Source organism: Anser anser (assembly GCF_964211835.1).
Source record: "Anser anser genome assembly, chromosome: 11".
Lineage (NCBI taxonomy): Eukaryota > Metazoa > Chordata > Aves > Anseriformes > Anatidae > Anser > Anser anser.
This window is the reverse complement of record NC_139732.1, coordinates 15,767,311-15,784,183: the sequence shown is the minus strand read 5'-3', so window position 1 is coordinate 15,784,183 and position 16,873 is coordinate 15,767,311. Positions and strand designations below refer to the sequence as shown.

General features: G+C 36.1%; 1 protein-coding gene across 1 annotated transcript in view; it reads left to right on the top strand.

Annotated features, from left to right (window-relative positions):
* Positions 1–16,873, top strand: part of LOC310879844 (uncharacterized protein) — a 796,982-nt gene that overhangs the window by 652,381 nt on the left and 127,728 nt on the right. The gene's annotated exons all lie outside the window — the stretch shown is intronic.

Sequence of the window (16,873 nt, the reverse complement as noted above, 5' to 3'; positions counted from 1 at the left end):
TGAACAAAAACGCATTTCTCATGCAAGGGAAATTTGTTGAATCAGTTTACTTGGTATGAGTTTTGCGTGGTGAATGGGGATACTTGAGTGATGGTTTTTTAGAGGCCTAATAAAATAAAATAAACTGTATGAATTTTACATCAGCCAGCACTGAGGATACCTCAGTGTTGCTCTGTGTTGACACTTGAGTGCAGCATCCTCCAACATCCTGCCTTCATTGGGTGACTAGTGTCCCTAGCATTTGACATGGCAGATCATTATGCAAATATTGATTTCCTGCATGTGTGTGTATATATATATATTTATATATTTATTTATTCATAACTAAAGACATGTATTTTTCCAGTTAATATTAATGTGGGTGCCCAAGAAGAGAGGTATGGAAAATATGCTTAGAACAATTAATCTGCTTCAAGGCTTGAGAAAGAGAGCAGAGAGAAAAATCCATAGCTGAGTATCTGTGCAGCCAGAACAATAGTCTCCACACCCTGGGATAAAGCAGTATAGACTCTTATCTACTGCTGTACCTGTTGCAAAATGAAAACTGATGGAGAGGGTCATGAAGTTTCTACTAGTATTAGATTTATAGCACACTTGACAATAAAAGATGCAGGTTATAGTATTTATTCTTTTTAATGAGATAGTAGTCAGACCATGAAAGACTGTGTTTGATTTTACTTTCTGTTCTGGAGCATTCAGCTGTTCAGTTTTGCTGCTCATGTGGGCAGAGAAATCACAGTAAATGACTGCTTAATTCACTAATATTTTGAGATTACAGTCCTGTGAGCCTGCTTTATTAAACTGGCATGTTGTTTTTCATCAATTTGTTGGACAAATTGGTTTATAGTTAAAATGTGCAATATACTAAGCAAAGATTTAAATATTCAACTAGGGTTCTTATAGTAATTGTGGGTATTCAGATATCTAGTTTAGAAGGTCATCACTATAAATAAATCATTGAAATAGACCTTTTTTTTTGCTTTTAATTTAGAGAATTTAGGGGTGGAGGTATTGCCATAATATGTATTAATCTAATAATCTGAATTTGTAGCTATATACACATTTTTATGAACAATCAAAACCTTCTGCATTTGTAATGCAGAGAAGGAAATATTTGAAGCTTAATGTTACTCAAGAAGTATTGGGTTTTAATTAATAACTGTGTGAACAGTTATTCAGATAAGAATGCTACTTTTTCTAATGAAATAAATAAGTTAAACTGCATTGTGTGAATAATCACAAAGACTTCCTCCTGGACTATGCAAGATAAATATTCATTAAGTAAGATCAACAGTTGCAAGCAGAAGATAAGCATTATCAATATGGAAGGTTCTTTGTGAGAAAGAAGGGTTGTATTGATGGCTTGATGTGACAACTTATAGCACAGTCCTACTGTAAGGAATGACTCTGTAGCAGATTAGCTCCCCAGGTGGATTCAGTTGTATTTGCTTTCATTTGTCATGAAGCTAAACAATTGTACTTTGCTGCTGTTAATTGTGCAAAAGCCAGACAGCTCTGGTAGATGGACAAGGGGTTCTTTTCTGACTCATATTATTAATGGAATCACTAATGAAGTTCCACTTGGAGAACTATTTTGTGCCCTCCCTTATCCCAGTGCAAACCCTTGTCAGTAGAGTTGCAGCGACATGACAATGTTTGTGGATGACTGTGGGATTATTTGGAAATAGCTCAAGCAAAATTTGCCAAGGAAGCACCAAGAAGTAGAGTTACTTCTGAGTTACACCTACAGAACTAGAAGAGTTTGGATGTGGATCTGAATCCTGGATTATAAACTCTTCCCCTTACACACACACACACACACACAGATCTTTAGGTAAACTGTTAGTTGAACCTTAAAGGGGATAATCCTCCCCTGAGATAGAGCCTCCTATGGACCAGATAGTATTAAATTGGCTGCAGTTCACATAGGTCTTACTTGCGTGCAACCTTGGAGCTGATTACCTGCCTGCAAGGGCACAGCAGGTGGAAACAGCTGTGTGTAAGTACTTTTTGCTCTCTCTTTATTCTCTATTTAGTGTTTATTTTAAAATATTCTGGTTTTCTTATTTTTATTGAACAACATTTGGGAGTAAAATCTTTCTACTTGCTTTGGGGAGGAGTGAGTCAGATTAGGTCTATAATATCTTTTTCAGTGCTCTGGTGACTCAGATCCCATGATAGTGGCTGAGATGTATTATTTTCATTTTTTATATTAAATTTTATTTTTTTTACTGTTTGGGACATGTTAATATTGCCAAATTAGAATTAAAATAAGAACAGCGTTATAGTGTATTTTCTTATTATTGAAGTAATTTCCTTTAGAGTGGTTGCAATAAAACTCAAATCTGGGGTCTCCAACAAATGCAGTTTAAAAATTAGTTGTAAGTACATGTCACATCAGTTCCCTCCCCATGGGATTTTTTTACCTGGTGATGTTTAACGCTGCTGGAAAAAAAAATGGACAGGTTTTTCATTTACATGCCAAAAATTATTGTGTACATGCACCAGGTTTAACCTGAATCTATGGTTGCATTTACCATCAGTGCTTCTTCTAGTCTTTTAAGTGATTTTCCTTATTATTTGGAACTACAGAAATTTAGCCTACTTTTGCAGAAGACTTGAAAAGTATGTAAAACAGCAATCAAAATTCCCCATAGTGGAATTCTGATGAACATTCCCCATTTTCAGATGATATTAATGTTTATGAAACCAGATTTTCCTAAAAAGTATAATAACTTCAGTTTCATGAGCTTGGTCTGTTGGAAACAGTTGCATGGTGAGAAATTTTCTTCAAGTATAAATCTGTAGGACTCAGCAGGAAAAGAAAACACACAAAAAAATGGGAAAGATAAGTAATGAAATAGTAACCAAACCAACCAAACTCCAATAAATCATTATTTAATATAAGATCAAGATAAAAACAAAGAAAGGTCAAAATCTAAATTATGTATTTAAAAGAAGTTTAAATAGATTTAGGTATAGGATTAGTTCTTCTTGAGTTGGGGAAACAGAGTGATAGAATTATAAAGGGAAGGAATGATGTAAATGAAAATTTTACAAAGACCTTGCAAAAGTTTTCCAAGGTCAAGACCAAAATATTTTTAATTCCTGTATAATTTAATTTATTTCTAATTGTGTTAAATATCAGATGAGAATAATTATGTTTGTTTTAAATTCACAAAATGTGTTGTAAGAGTTGCTACTTCTAACTAAAAACATATTTTAAAAGATGCTAGATTAAAAGGAAATGAAATAAAGATACTTGTTAGGATCAGGCACAAATAAATCAAGGACTGAGTTAGGGGATTTTGCACTTTATTTTGTTGTTGTTACATTGAATAACTGTCCATGTTTTGTAATCATGCTTCATTTACCTCGAAGACAATTTCTTTTGAAGGGAAGGAAAGATGGAATTTCTTATAAAAGATTACATCTAGTGGCTTCTGGTTAAAGAAAAATAAAAATAATTAAAAACAAAAAAAAATCAGTGCCAAAGGCTAAAAGGCTTTATTGAAATTCTAAAGAAGAAATCTGCAAAAGCTTGGTGCTTCAGGCTTGTTATCAGGTACCTGTATTTGGGCATCCTGACACTCTATAATTGAAATTCATTGCTCGACCTTTAGTCTATAAAAATGGTATGCTGTCATTAGCACTGACTGCCTCATATACCCTCTTGTCGCTCCTTAGGCCAGCTTAAACTATCATCTTGGATGGTATAGCCTATCTCATGTGAGACCCCTGAGTTTGCTGCTGTTAGAAGGTGAATGTGATATTTAGCAATGCACTAAAGTATAATATAATGGAATTGCAATGAAAGCAGGAAAGAAGTTTCCCTTACATCCCTCCTTTTTCTTTTATAATTTTGTAACATTTTTCATGTTTGTCATTAGGAATCCCATGTCATTGCTAATATTTTTAACATTAATTTTTAATTTAACCTTCTAAAGTGCCTAATCACTTGAAGTAGTTTTCTTCCCCACTCCCAGTCCTGCAGCAATGAGATGGAAGGAGTATAATTCTTGTCAACTCCTGTACTAAAAACAGGAGCAAAGGTACTGTCCACTTACCATATTCAGATGAATCAGCACATCTGTCTAAGCTAGATATTAGATTAAGGTTTTCTCCTAAAATCTGGACAAAATTGAACCGGCATTGCGACAATGCTCTTTCCCTTGCTTCCTTTATTGTCTCTGTCCCATTCTCTTTATCTGGAGAGGAAAAATGTAGTAATTCTGCAGAACTTTTTAGCTGAGATTAAAGAAAGCATGAGCCATTTATGACAGAAAGCATAGTGGGAGAATTTCCAATGCGTATACAGTCTCTTCAGATTTATTGAGATCACAGAAATTTAAAAGAGTAACACAGAAATAAATAAAAGACTTCTACATTGCACATATTAGATTTTCATCCTTAAGTTTAACTCTGACTGGATCTGGCTGAGACCCTAAATTTAAGGCTGTTTTAAGGTCCATTTTGAAAAAGAGTTGTTTGCAGAAATTGGCAGAAATTTGAAAGAATAGCCAACTTCCCGCAAGATTTCTGCCATTCAATTTGGGTGACATATTACAAGATCAACTGCTTTCTAACTTCATTTTTCCATTATTTGCAGCAGAAATGCTATTAGATATGGATTTAAGTAATGTGATTACCAGTGAGTGGTAATTTTGAAGTGTCTGTATGAGAACTGCTTGAGGAATTATTGCACTACTGAAATCAAACCGTGATTCAGATTTAAACTTACTTACCCTAAGCTACCCTGAATATTATCAACACCTTTCCATTCCTTTGGAAAATAAATGGAGAGGAACAATACATAAAGTAATAGTATGTTTCCTATATTAAATTTCCTGACAAGCTAAAAGAAGTGATTATTATTTTTTTTAATATAATGAGAAAAGGATTCAAAAGTTTTCATGCATTTTTAAGAAATAGTATTAAAAAAGGCTATTGATCAAATTCAGGAACTATTGGTGTACTGGTCAGATTTCAGTTAATTTTCTGAATAACATGTAACTGGGGACTTATTCTGATGAACATATATCAGCTTGGTATTTCCTCTGTCCATTGTCTGAGTGGTACAGCATCCTGTTGTCTTCTGAACTGCTGCTGTTCTGAGATGATTGACTGAGCTGATAGTTTTAATGATTTTTCTATGGTAAACATTTGAATTCACTTTTGGTTGCTACGCTGGTGATTTGTTCCATTTAACTGTGCTCTCTAAGAGTTGATAAATGACATTTTATTTAGGGTTCAGTTGAGAAATTCACCCAAAAGCTCAGAGTGAGTTAATCTAAAAGAACTGCCAACCCCCAGCAAGGCAAACTGATGCACTCTAGGTCTTTCACTGACAGGCAGCAGAGTTTCCAGACCACCGATCACTATGATCACTGTTTGTTTTCTCTTCTTTGTGTTTTGGGTTTTCCCTGTTTTATTTCCTCAATTGCTCCTACAATACCCAAATCTGCCATCCTCTCTCTGTTACTATGGGTTTGCATTGCCTTTGGTGAGATTTGTGTCATGTCCAGGAGACCCCCTTTTTCTTCATTTTCTACATCTGCTTGTGGTTCTGGGGTTATACCTGAGTCTCTCCACCGCCTCCTTCCTGAATCCCTGACCACAGTGCACAAGCGCCCTGCAGTAGGGCATTCAAGGACTCTGTGTTCCTGCTGATCACTAGCACAGGGATAAGGAGACTAATAGTAAGAAGAAGTGAAATTTAAGTATTGAGTCTTCATTTCAGCCCCCAAGTGAAACAAATGTTACGCTTGCCTTCATTTATCCCTGTTGTCTGATCTCCAGTTAGGCCAAGAAATAATTCCCCAAGGATTGGAGTCCATGGTGTCAGCTATTCCTCTTCCAGGGAATTTTGAAACTCAGCCTTGCAGAAGATGAACTCCTTCCTTCAAAACTTCCTCAGGTTGCTGTTGCTCACTACGTTATTAGAAGTGGTCATTAAAATAAGCGTCTTAGGAGGAGAGGTCTGTAGCGCTTTTTTGTTTTAATTCTGTGGAAAATTTTCTTAGCCATAGAGTTTTGCTATATTTCCAGTTGACAGTAGAAAACTTCCACAACATCTGCATCAACATAGAAATGTCTCAAAACTAGTCACTTCAACTTTCAGTAGATTTTATTTCAAATATAGAACAAATTGACAGAGACAAAATTTCTGCAGTCATTTCTTTCTGAAGAGAAACTTGAAAACTTTTGGTTTTGTTGCTGCTTTTTACAAGGTAAAAAAAAAAATCATTTTTTTTTCTTTAGCTGACAGGCTTTGGAACATAATGTTGTTGTGTTAATGTTTCAGGTTTCCTGTTAATATGCATATATTTTAGTAGCAGAGTGATAATTGCTGGGTAGGCTTGCTTCAGAATCACATCTGGAGCCCTTGAACACTGAACGCTGCCTGGTGATAAATGTTAGATGATAACAAGGGCAGATAACTGAGTTTACAAATATGCTGCTGTACAGTGTATCTGTACATTACATTGCCTTTTTTTAAAAACTATTTAGAAAGGTAGTGATTGAAATTATAAACACATTTAAGATACTTGTCTGTTTGGGGTTGGTTTGTTTTTTAATTCTATAGCTCAAAAATATTTTTGAAAGAACATAAAACTCTTTTTTCTGTGTGTGAGCATGGGAATATATTTGCTTTATCTAAGAGTCTTAACATTAAACTGTTTACTTCAACAGTTTTGTCTTGACCTGCAGGGAAGTAAAGAGAAAAACCCTGATTTATATTGTTCCAGAGGGATCTGTAAGGGTTGTTAGTTTGGGTGGGTTGGGATTTTTATTTTTTTTTTCCTTTTTGTTAAATATAAAAGTTTTCTCTACAATGCTAGACTTTGATTTGCTACTTGCTGGAATCCCTTGATAAACTTTAAAGGTCCTACATAAATGATGTTAAAGCTTGCTGATGAAAAATGATTTGGACTTTTTATGAGATGGGAATGGATGTGATATTTTTTTCTGTAATTCATAAACTGAGAACTCTTGGGTTTGATCTTGGCTCAGAGATAATTTGGGTGGAGCAGGTTATCATTCGCTGTCAGTTGGGATGGGAAGAACTGCAGTTGAGGTGACACTCTTGAAGAATCTGCCACAATGTGTCAAGTCCTGAGTGATTACTGGAAAAAAAAATTACCAAAACTGGTGTAGTCTTTGCATGGGTAGGATGAGCAAGGCAGTCTTTAAAAATCAGAACCTATCCTTTTTGTCCTTCAGCATTCATTCTATATGTGGGGTAGCAGGACTAATCTCATGGGTAAGATCATTTAAAATTGTAATTGTACATATTGTATGAAAAAGAGCAGTGAAAAATCATTGCCAGAAGAACTGAAGTTTCAAAAATGTAAAAAATACTAAAGAATATGATCTGATATATATCTATAATGAGACAGGTGTTATTCCCACCATGTAAATCTGCATAGGAAGTACATAGTCCATAATGCTGAACGAAGGGAGACAGTTTGGAAATCTGCTGTTAGATTACAAAATTTAATACCAAATGGCATATTTTTAAATAGTAACAGCTCCTGTGTTATCTTGGGCATCCATTTACTTCTATTGGCAGTCAAAGTCCTGAGGGTGAGCTTTTAATTTAATGCTTTACATTAAAGAACTATTCTTATATAGTACATTTGCCTTCTAGCCTCTGCAAATAAATAACAAGTGTGCCATACATCATGGTCAAGTGAGTTCCACTGCCAAATGGATAAAACCGCCTCAACCACTTTTTGTAGTACTGGAATAGGAAACATTTATTACATCCATTATAGACAGCAAAGTGATTTAAGAGCCAAAGAGGTGTCACTTATATAATGTTACAATTCTTCTTAACTCTGAGAAATAAAATAAGCAAGGATCCAAACAGGCTCTACATCTGTACTGCTACCCACAAAGCTGAACATTGCTATAAACCTAGATGGTCATCTGAAGCTGGATTTTACAGCCAGACATTTCTACAGTTATCTTGTTGCCTGACTTCAATATCTTCAAACTCTCTGCTGTTTGAAGCATGATTATAGATACAATTTCTTGTCCTGCACCTTCCTTCCTTTAGAAATTAGAAAACCCTTGACAGTTACAGAAAACTTTTCACTGTATCAATGTAAAATTGTTTGTTTCAGAAACGATAATACTGATACCTGGCCATGGCTGCTTCAGTGAGCATTGTTACATAAGATGCATTGTTGCACCCATGTTGATGCTAGAAAACATTCTCTAATGTGTAACCAAGATGTATTACTAATAGTGTTCACTTTTCTGTTGTCATAGCACCTGCATGATCTTCTCTTTAAACTGGACTCTGTAGAGAGAAAGCCCCAGATCTTTAACTTAAAAAAAAAAAAAAAAAAAGTAATGGAAGTGAATGTTCCAAATGGTAGGGCGTGTTCTGATAAGCACATGGGAGAACAGATTTAGAAGGAGTCTGGAGCTGAGATTAGACTAGAACAGAGATTATACCAAAAAGAACGTGATAAATTGCTACGGGCATTTATGTGTTTTCTGAATGCATTCATACATCATCAGAGTTATATGAAAATTGTTCAAGTTGCATGTCTTGCAGACATTTGGTAGAAATGACCAAGTGATCAAGTGATGTGGGGGTGTTACATCTGTTCATGGTTAAGGATGGCCTGAAGTACATTTTTACTTGATTTCTTGAAGCTGTTTAGACTGATACCTGCTTCTCTGCAACCCACATTAAAGTCAGAAATCTTACCATGAAGTGCTTCATGTTTTTTAATGTTGTTGAGTTTTCACTTTGAATTTCACTGCAGGCTTGGAAAATTGCATCCAATTCTTTGTGTGCTCAGTACAGGGGCCTGTTAGGTCCCTGAACACCAGAAACTTGCTGAATTTCCCTGGGGCTGATGGTCTTGTTACTCGCTATTGCTCGAATTAATGCTCCTGGGAACCATTTAATTTTTTTTAGCCCTTAAAACTTTCAGAGCTTTGTACTATTATGAAAGGTTTAACTGAACTAAAGTTGTTAGGATAGGGCTTAATTTTGCAAACTCCATCTTTAGTGCCTCATGAGGCCACCTGTTTGCCCTTTCATGCATAAAAGTTGAGAGTCTGGCATATACACCTGCCAAGACTCCACTATTTCAAATCTGAGGGAAAAGAAGTACCACATCAGTATGTAAATCAATGTGTCAGAATATTCAGATGTGTCAGTCAACACCTCTCCCTCCTCACATGTTGCATTATCCCTTCCCAGGCTCCTTTCAAAGGATCCCAGGACCTCCTGCTTTAGCCACACCCTCTGGGATGGTTGTGGTGCAGCTCTCAGTGGTAACTGCCCCATGCAGCTACCCACAGGTAACTGTCCTGCAGCCCGAGCAGAAACCTTTTGCTCCTATGGATGCTTTCCTGGTTAGGGAGGAGATTATTGTTTCCTATTTCCAAGTGGATATCTTATCCACAGTTTGCAGATCTACTTCATAAAGCTACTGAGTCTATATTGTGAGGGGTTGGATTGGTTTAATCCCCCTTGCCCTGTCATAACAGCTCTTCCCAACTGCAGCAGAGATGTCTGTGTGGTAGCACAGGGCCTGCAGCATGAACAGACGGTGCTCGCAAGACATTGCTCCATGGCTAGACTTGTTCTGGAGATACTTTACACAAAACCATCCTTATACAATGGAGAATCTAGGCTATCTGGTGGACTCTGCATGCATCAGTAGCAGTGCCAAAGTGTAAATCAGAAGTCTGATGACTTAATAGTCATCAGTGAAGACTCAGACTCTAAACAGAATTGTGTGCTTCTGTTTGTTCACGTATGCAGAACTTTAATTCAGAATGTACCTATTCTGACACCAAGTTTTAGTGTAATCTATATAACGCATCTGTCGCACCAGAAGTCTGTTTTCTAATATTGATTTATAATGTAGATTAATGAAGTTCTCAGTATAGATTTGTCTATGTTATGCATCTTTACCTTTTTTTCTACAGTAACAGAAATCTATCCCATAATTCCAGCTCAGAGAAGCTGACAAAACTCAGAAAAGCTAACTTCCTGAGTGCTGTACTTGCAGAGCATTCCTCCCTTCCAAGACCAAACTCAAGAACAAAAACAACTGAAAAAAAATGCCAGAAGAGTAACTATGAAATGAATCCTTTTTTACTGTACAAAAATTGCAGGGATAGCATTTCTCATTTGATTGTGATCTCTAATCATTCAGTGGATTTGCTTGTCATGCAAATGCTCTTGTAACTAATGCTTTAACCTTAGCAGGACTCTCATAAATATTCCCAGTAAAAAACACAATGGATCAGGTTAATGACTAGTAGAAATCACTTTTGGTTTTCAAAACTACATAAGTATTCCGATAACTTGGCCCATGTGTGTAGTCCTGCTGTTTTCAATCACAATTTTAACTCCAGCATTCGTGTTTGAAAAATTGGATCCAGGTCTCCAAATTATAAAGTGGGCAATGCTTGTTAGATCATCTGCCTTCCTGTGAATGTTAACCCTCCTTTTCTTGTACCTCTTCTGTGTTGTGTGTTCATTGTTTGTTTGTATGTTTGTTTGTTTATCTACTTTAAAATATGAAAAACAGCTCTCTTGCAAAGCTGTTTCCCATCTAAATGCTTTCTTCTTTGTAAGCTTTTCTTTATTTATATTGAAAACGGTGTGACTAATTTAGAGGTTCCTGGTTGATCCAGACAGGGGAAGTCATGGATCAGCCATGGTTACTGAAGCCAAATTCAGGGTGTTGCTCTGGAACCTGCGGGCACCGTTTGCACACAACAGCCCACTGGGTGCTGCTCTTGTCAGTACCTGCAGCCCTCTCAGGCTTCGTCTCTCTGAAGTCTGTAATACACTGAGATGAATTTTAGCGTGTGGCTGGCAGAGGTAGGATTTCGTACTGTTGTTGTATAAGTGTGCTATCTTGAAGGCACAGATCTGTCTGCTCTGGTGTGTTTTCTTCAGCTTAGAATTCTTTAAAAATAATATTTTGGTTTTGTGGAAATCAGTAGAAAACTGTTCACTTTCCATTCAGGACATAGCCTTGTACTAAAGGAGTGACAAGTTTGATAGTTTAATGTTTGATCTGGGGTACTGAAATCATTATTTGCCACCAAAGAATTGAATTCTGTCATTCATTTAGGTAAAATATTGTTCTTCTGGTGTATTCTGAAGCTATTGATAATCTGTTTTCAAATATCAAAAGAAAAGCTATCCAAAATATAGACTATTCTAAGCATGGCTGATGCAGCTTGCTAATACCCTTTTTCAGTATTTGTCATTGCAGCATGGAAGTTTCTTAAGAACTAAAATGACTGTGTCTAGTGGTTGCTCTTTAGGTAATATCAGTTTACCTAATATCAGTAATATCCTTTCCCATTTACAATTATTATCTCAAAGACTGATATTTGGGAAGTTGAATTGTTACATATTTTTTACTTTGCAAGGACTGGAAGTAGTCAAACATTTTGCCAGGTTTATAGCAGATAAAAGGAGCTACCTTTTCCACAGCATGGTGCAGAATTTATTGCCACAAGAGACTGGAGACTGAAAGCATAAATGGGTTCCAAAAAGGGTTTAGCTAAATTTGTTGGCTACTACCAAACCTGGTGATCTACTAGCAAGTGTCAGCACAAGGAGTTCTTAAACTTGTCATCGGAGCTGAGGAGTATGCTGTGGAAGGACTGGTTTCTTGGGGTGCTAAGCAGGAATTCATCTTCCTTTATGCAGATACACTTTCCATATTATGGGTCTCTTATAGTGGGTTTTACTTGTGTGTCATGAACTGAGTAAAATTCTCCGTGTAACAGTACTGTGACACTAGCAGTAAAGCCCCATTCCTAAGGTAGCCAGCCCCATGGCAAGTGAAACCATATCATCTTCCAAAGCAGTTTGACAAGCATTTGTTTCTTTATGGGTAATGGTGAGGCTGCATCATAAGGAGAGTTGTCTCCCATATGAAGTGACTCTTGTTTGTGTACAGTCAAAACATGAGAGCTAAAGGTCAAAGGATAAATATTAATTGCTATGGCACATTTTTGCAAATTGAATCAATATCTTGCTTGATCAACAGCAATTGTATTCATTGTAGTGCGGGGAGACTTTGCACAGTACATAGGATAGCTGCTGGTGGTGGTAAAAAAACACTTCCTGCATTTTGATTACTTTGAGGGCTTTAAATTCTGCCCTAACAGGATTTCTAGGCTGAAAAGGAGAAGAAAGCCCATGCTTTTGGTAACCCCAAGAGTAAGGAGTTTGTTAAATCACAGCGACCACAAGGGAGAGGCTGTCTCCTGGGGGACTGACACTGTCCTGGTCCTTCCTAAGCAGTGAGTAAGGGTTGATTGGACTCAATGAAGATAACTCTGGTCTCTATAAAGAACTAAAGTGAACTCTTAACAATTTTTAATCAAATGGCAAACCAGTATCATATTAGCTAATAAATTCACCAAGAATTTAGGGAATTTAATCCATTAATCTTAAATTTCTGCACAGACAGGAAGTCATTGAGATAACGAGTCACCTGAGGCAGTAAGATTCAGTAGAAATCAAACAGCTAATTTTTGTCTATGCTTGTGAATATTTCTTTTAGGAATCCTTACTCTTTCTCATGAGAGAAGTATTATTAGCACTTTCTGCACTCCTTTCATGCCAGAATGCTTGAGAAACCACATCTAGAGCTGAGACTGTGCTCTTGCAGGCATTTGTATCTTTTTCTGATGGTAATTCATGAAGAACATTTCCTAATCCAGACATGTCAAACCATGGGACTAAGTTTTCACCACCTGCTTTAACATATAAAATCTGCAATTATTTGAAGTGTGTTTATGTGTATGTTTGTAAAACATGGACTTGGAGCATATTTTAATTAGTACTTCATTCAGAGGATTTTTTACCCAATATATTTTATTGGTTGCATTCCTGGGTTATTGTTGTTAATTTTGTGCTGTTTCTTTTTTTATCTACTTCCGTTATTGGTTTTCCCACTGGAAGAAACCCCTATTTCTTCTCATTTTTTTCCAGTCTAGTCTTCAAATAATTGTACCAAATGCAGCTTCTTTTTCTCTTGCCATATTTGGTTTTTGAATTTTCAGGTGTCTACACAACAGCTTAAAATCAAATGACTATAAAATGGTGTAGCAGAATGTGCATGTGTGTGTGTGTGTGTGGTGGGGTGATGTGGTGGAATTCAGGTATACCAGCAGGGAAAAATCAATGTTTATCATGATCTTTTCTCAGTGTGAAATGAACTGAGAAAGGATGTTATGTAGCATGAAATCACGTAGAATGACCTTGAAAGAATTTAGAAGGCAATCATGAGTGTTCTGTCTGAGCTTGCAGATTTATTATAGCACAAAGATGCTCTGAGTTCACCTATTATACTACTAAGCAAACAGAGGATTCATAATGGACATCTGTGTGATTAAAAGCTCAATCCCCAGGGAGTGCTGAACACCTCATAATTTATAAATAGAAAAACCATAACTGAGATGTTAAAGACATTCCTCATGCTTGGAATTAATTACATATTAGGGGAATTTAGAATGTGGTCTCACTCAGTGATGTAGGGAATGATTAAATCCTTGTTAAATCTGTTGTATGTTTTCACTTTTACTTTCTGCATCTGAGTGTTTGTATCTGAGTATTTCGGATACTTATAAGAAATATAAGCTGGCTGTGCTTACCGTGATAGTACAGAGCAGTATATGGAAACCCACTCCATTCTGGAATATTTTCAGACTCCTCAGAAAACTGCAATTGACAGATGTTGCCTGATGGTTTTAAAAAGTCTGAACGTGCTACAAACAATGCTTCCACATTTGAAGGAACTAGAAAATCTATTCCCACTCTTGTCATTAGTTTCAAAATAATTTGCTAATAATTTGCTTTAGAAGCACTTCTGCTTCTCAACGTTCATTCCCCCGTCGCCTATTTTTTAAAAATATTTTTATTAATTTTTGTCAATCTGATGATTTTCAGCTGTCATCATGTTCTGATCTCCTTACGTGGTCTACTGTGGAATTCTTGAATGTTAATTTTTGATCTGCTTCTTAATGTTCTCTACTTATAAAAATCATTTATTAAATGGACATACAGTGTGACAGCTGATGCGCTGGTTTCCAACATTTTCATAGTGCTCATAGATGGTAATTAACTCACAGCTGTCTCAAGCAATGCTAATACTATCATGTAGCATTTTTATCTGTATTTTCATGACCAAAAACTGCTGCAAAATGCAATTCTTTCTTGACATCATTCACCATTGACTATCAGGTACCACAAATAATTGTAAGTGTTGGAACAGTTTTGAAGTAGATAGCTATTTCTTTTCAGCATAACCTTATTAGAAATATTTTGTGTATTTGCAAAACCTTTGATATCTATAAAAAGCTCTTTCAAAGTGCACCCTTAAATTTGAAGTATTAAGAAGATCTAGTTGCAGTGGTAAACCTTAATTGCATATAGATTCTTCTTTTTTTTTTTTTCTGTCAGCTGTAATGATGTTATAAGTGTGCATTAGAGAAAGTGCATTATTTTCTATTGAACTGTGTGAGTCATAGAATAGGTTTCTCTCTTTTCTCACTAAAGAAGATTTTTACTAATTTTCTTAGGCAACATTGTAGCATTAAGGCTTTGAAAAAAATTTAGCTTTGAACTTTTTTCGTATATTGAGAAAATTAAAAATGAGTGTTTCATTTTTTAAGCTGTGTGCTTTACCCGCAAGATCATTGCAGAAAAGTGGAAAAATAAACTACCATTCCTTTCACCTGTCAGAGTTGAACATTCTTTGGCTGTTCTTTGTAGTAGGAGGAAAAAATTGTCTCTAACATTTATCTGTAGGATGACAATCTTTTCAATTTTTTTTTTATTTTTTTTTTTTTAGAGGCCAGATTGAGTCATCCAGACCACATTTTCAGTCACCTACCTTGAAGTACTGCATCTAAAAATATTTTGGGAAGTAGTCTGAACTGGTAGGGATCAAAATTATTGGACATTTTTGAAAATTTGTGCCTAAACATCCACTACAGTGTGTAAGAAGGATCATTCACAGCACTGTCTCACAGAGAGTGTATAAACTGCAGATGACTTAACTGTGTGCTCAGTCAGAGTATGGAGCCCACAAGGGGAAGCCCCTGAACAAGAGTGATCTTCTCAAGCCGTTGCTTTCCTTATAATTGGATTAACTATGGAACCATTACATTTCAGGACTAAATGCAAATCTTTCTCTTTTTCTTCTGTGGTGACACACTGTAATTCACACCTGTGTCTGGCTCCATATTTTCTTCTTTTCATTCTGGCTGTTTGGCATAGCAGAATTATGATGTTTCCATTATATTGCCTTTCTTCCACAGCCCCATAATTTCAGTTTAAGTGATTTAGTTTTATATGTCATAGAGATACAGCACTATGCAGTTTTTATGCAGATGAAATTTGCTTTACCCATGAGCATCTCTGGTGAAAATTTTTCGTAACTTACACATTTCAATTAATATTTCTAATTCCTGATCATAAGAATGTAAAAATATTTATATTCTCAACTTGATTGTAATAGCCAACAAGTAATCCTACTTACAGCTCCATTATATTTTTTAAAATTACCTGCCCTCTGTTGTGACACAACTCCCACAGCCCAGCAGCACAGACATATAAATAACTATCTTCTAAACTTTCTATCGATGAATATTGTTTTCTGTCATCACAATTGCACCATGAAATATGAAAGTTCAATTTCCTCTTCATTTCCTTTTAATAAGACTTCTGTTCATTTCATTTTTGAAAAGAGATTGGATCTAAATTACTTTGACTTCTTCTGGCCTAACTTTGGTGAATGTTACAAGCGAGAATCTGAAACCCTTTTAAAACCTAGCAAGGAGATTAAGGGCTGTGTTCTTGGGGGGGGGGGGGGGGGGGTGCTACTTACATTCTCATCTCTCTTTCAATACAAGTCTTTTGCATTTAGAAATGACAGTATTGATTCCAGCACTTTGTTACAAGAAGCATAAATATTGTGCCCACTGCTGTAGCTGCTCTTTAAAACTTAACATTTCCAAACAGCAATTTCTGGTTTTTTTTTTTTGAATTTTTGTTTTTGAATTTTTTTGTTTGAACAGTAGGCAAGGGAGTTAGCTGCAGAAGTAAATTTGCCAGATTATTTTTCAGCAAAAGCCATTATACTTTATGATACTGATGCAGCCTTCCCAAATTTCCATAGATAGCATTCAAAGGGATGGAAACTGCATGACCTTTACCTACCAGTGGCCTGTTAATGATCAAGTTAATGGAATTAAACCAAGGGAAAAAGTAAAGTGGCTATGGCAAATGCCAGTTTCACAGGCTGGCTCTCTATGCAAGTTGTATCTTATTTTTTCTGTCCATTTTCTTGGATATAGCATGGAAGCTTCTCCTAAAATACAGCCATGCCTGAGAATGTTCAGTTTATATATTAATAGTTTAGGATTGTGGGTCATCGACTCTGCCTGTCCACTGAAGTTAGAGCTTTCTGGGCTCGGTAACATGTAACGCAACAGCTTAGAAGACTAGCCATTCTCATGACACTGAATGCTTCTTACTGCTCTCTTACAGTAAAGTGCATGCTGAATCCTGTTGAGTTGATAGACTTTCTGGTTAAACCTCTCTGACAAAAGCACAGTATTTCTGATTTTTTTCAAAATGTGTCGCGACTGTTGGAGGCATAAATACTAGCAGTCATTTCAGTGTACGTAATTTCATGCACATGTGCATCTGAATTAGTGATGGAATACCTATACTCAGATTTTTTTCATCTTTTTTGTGAGATGAAAAAACAGTATGATGCAGGTACTAAATTTCCCAGCCATTCTAAAAGTGATCTTTCATCAGTTGGGATGGAATGGTAGGGCTGAAAATGTTTGTCTC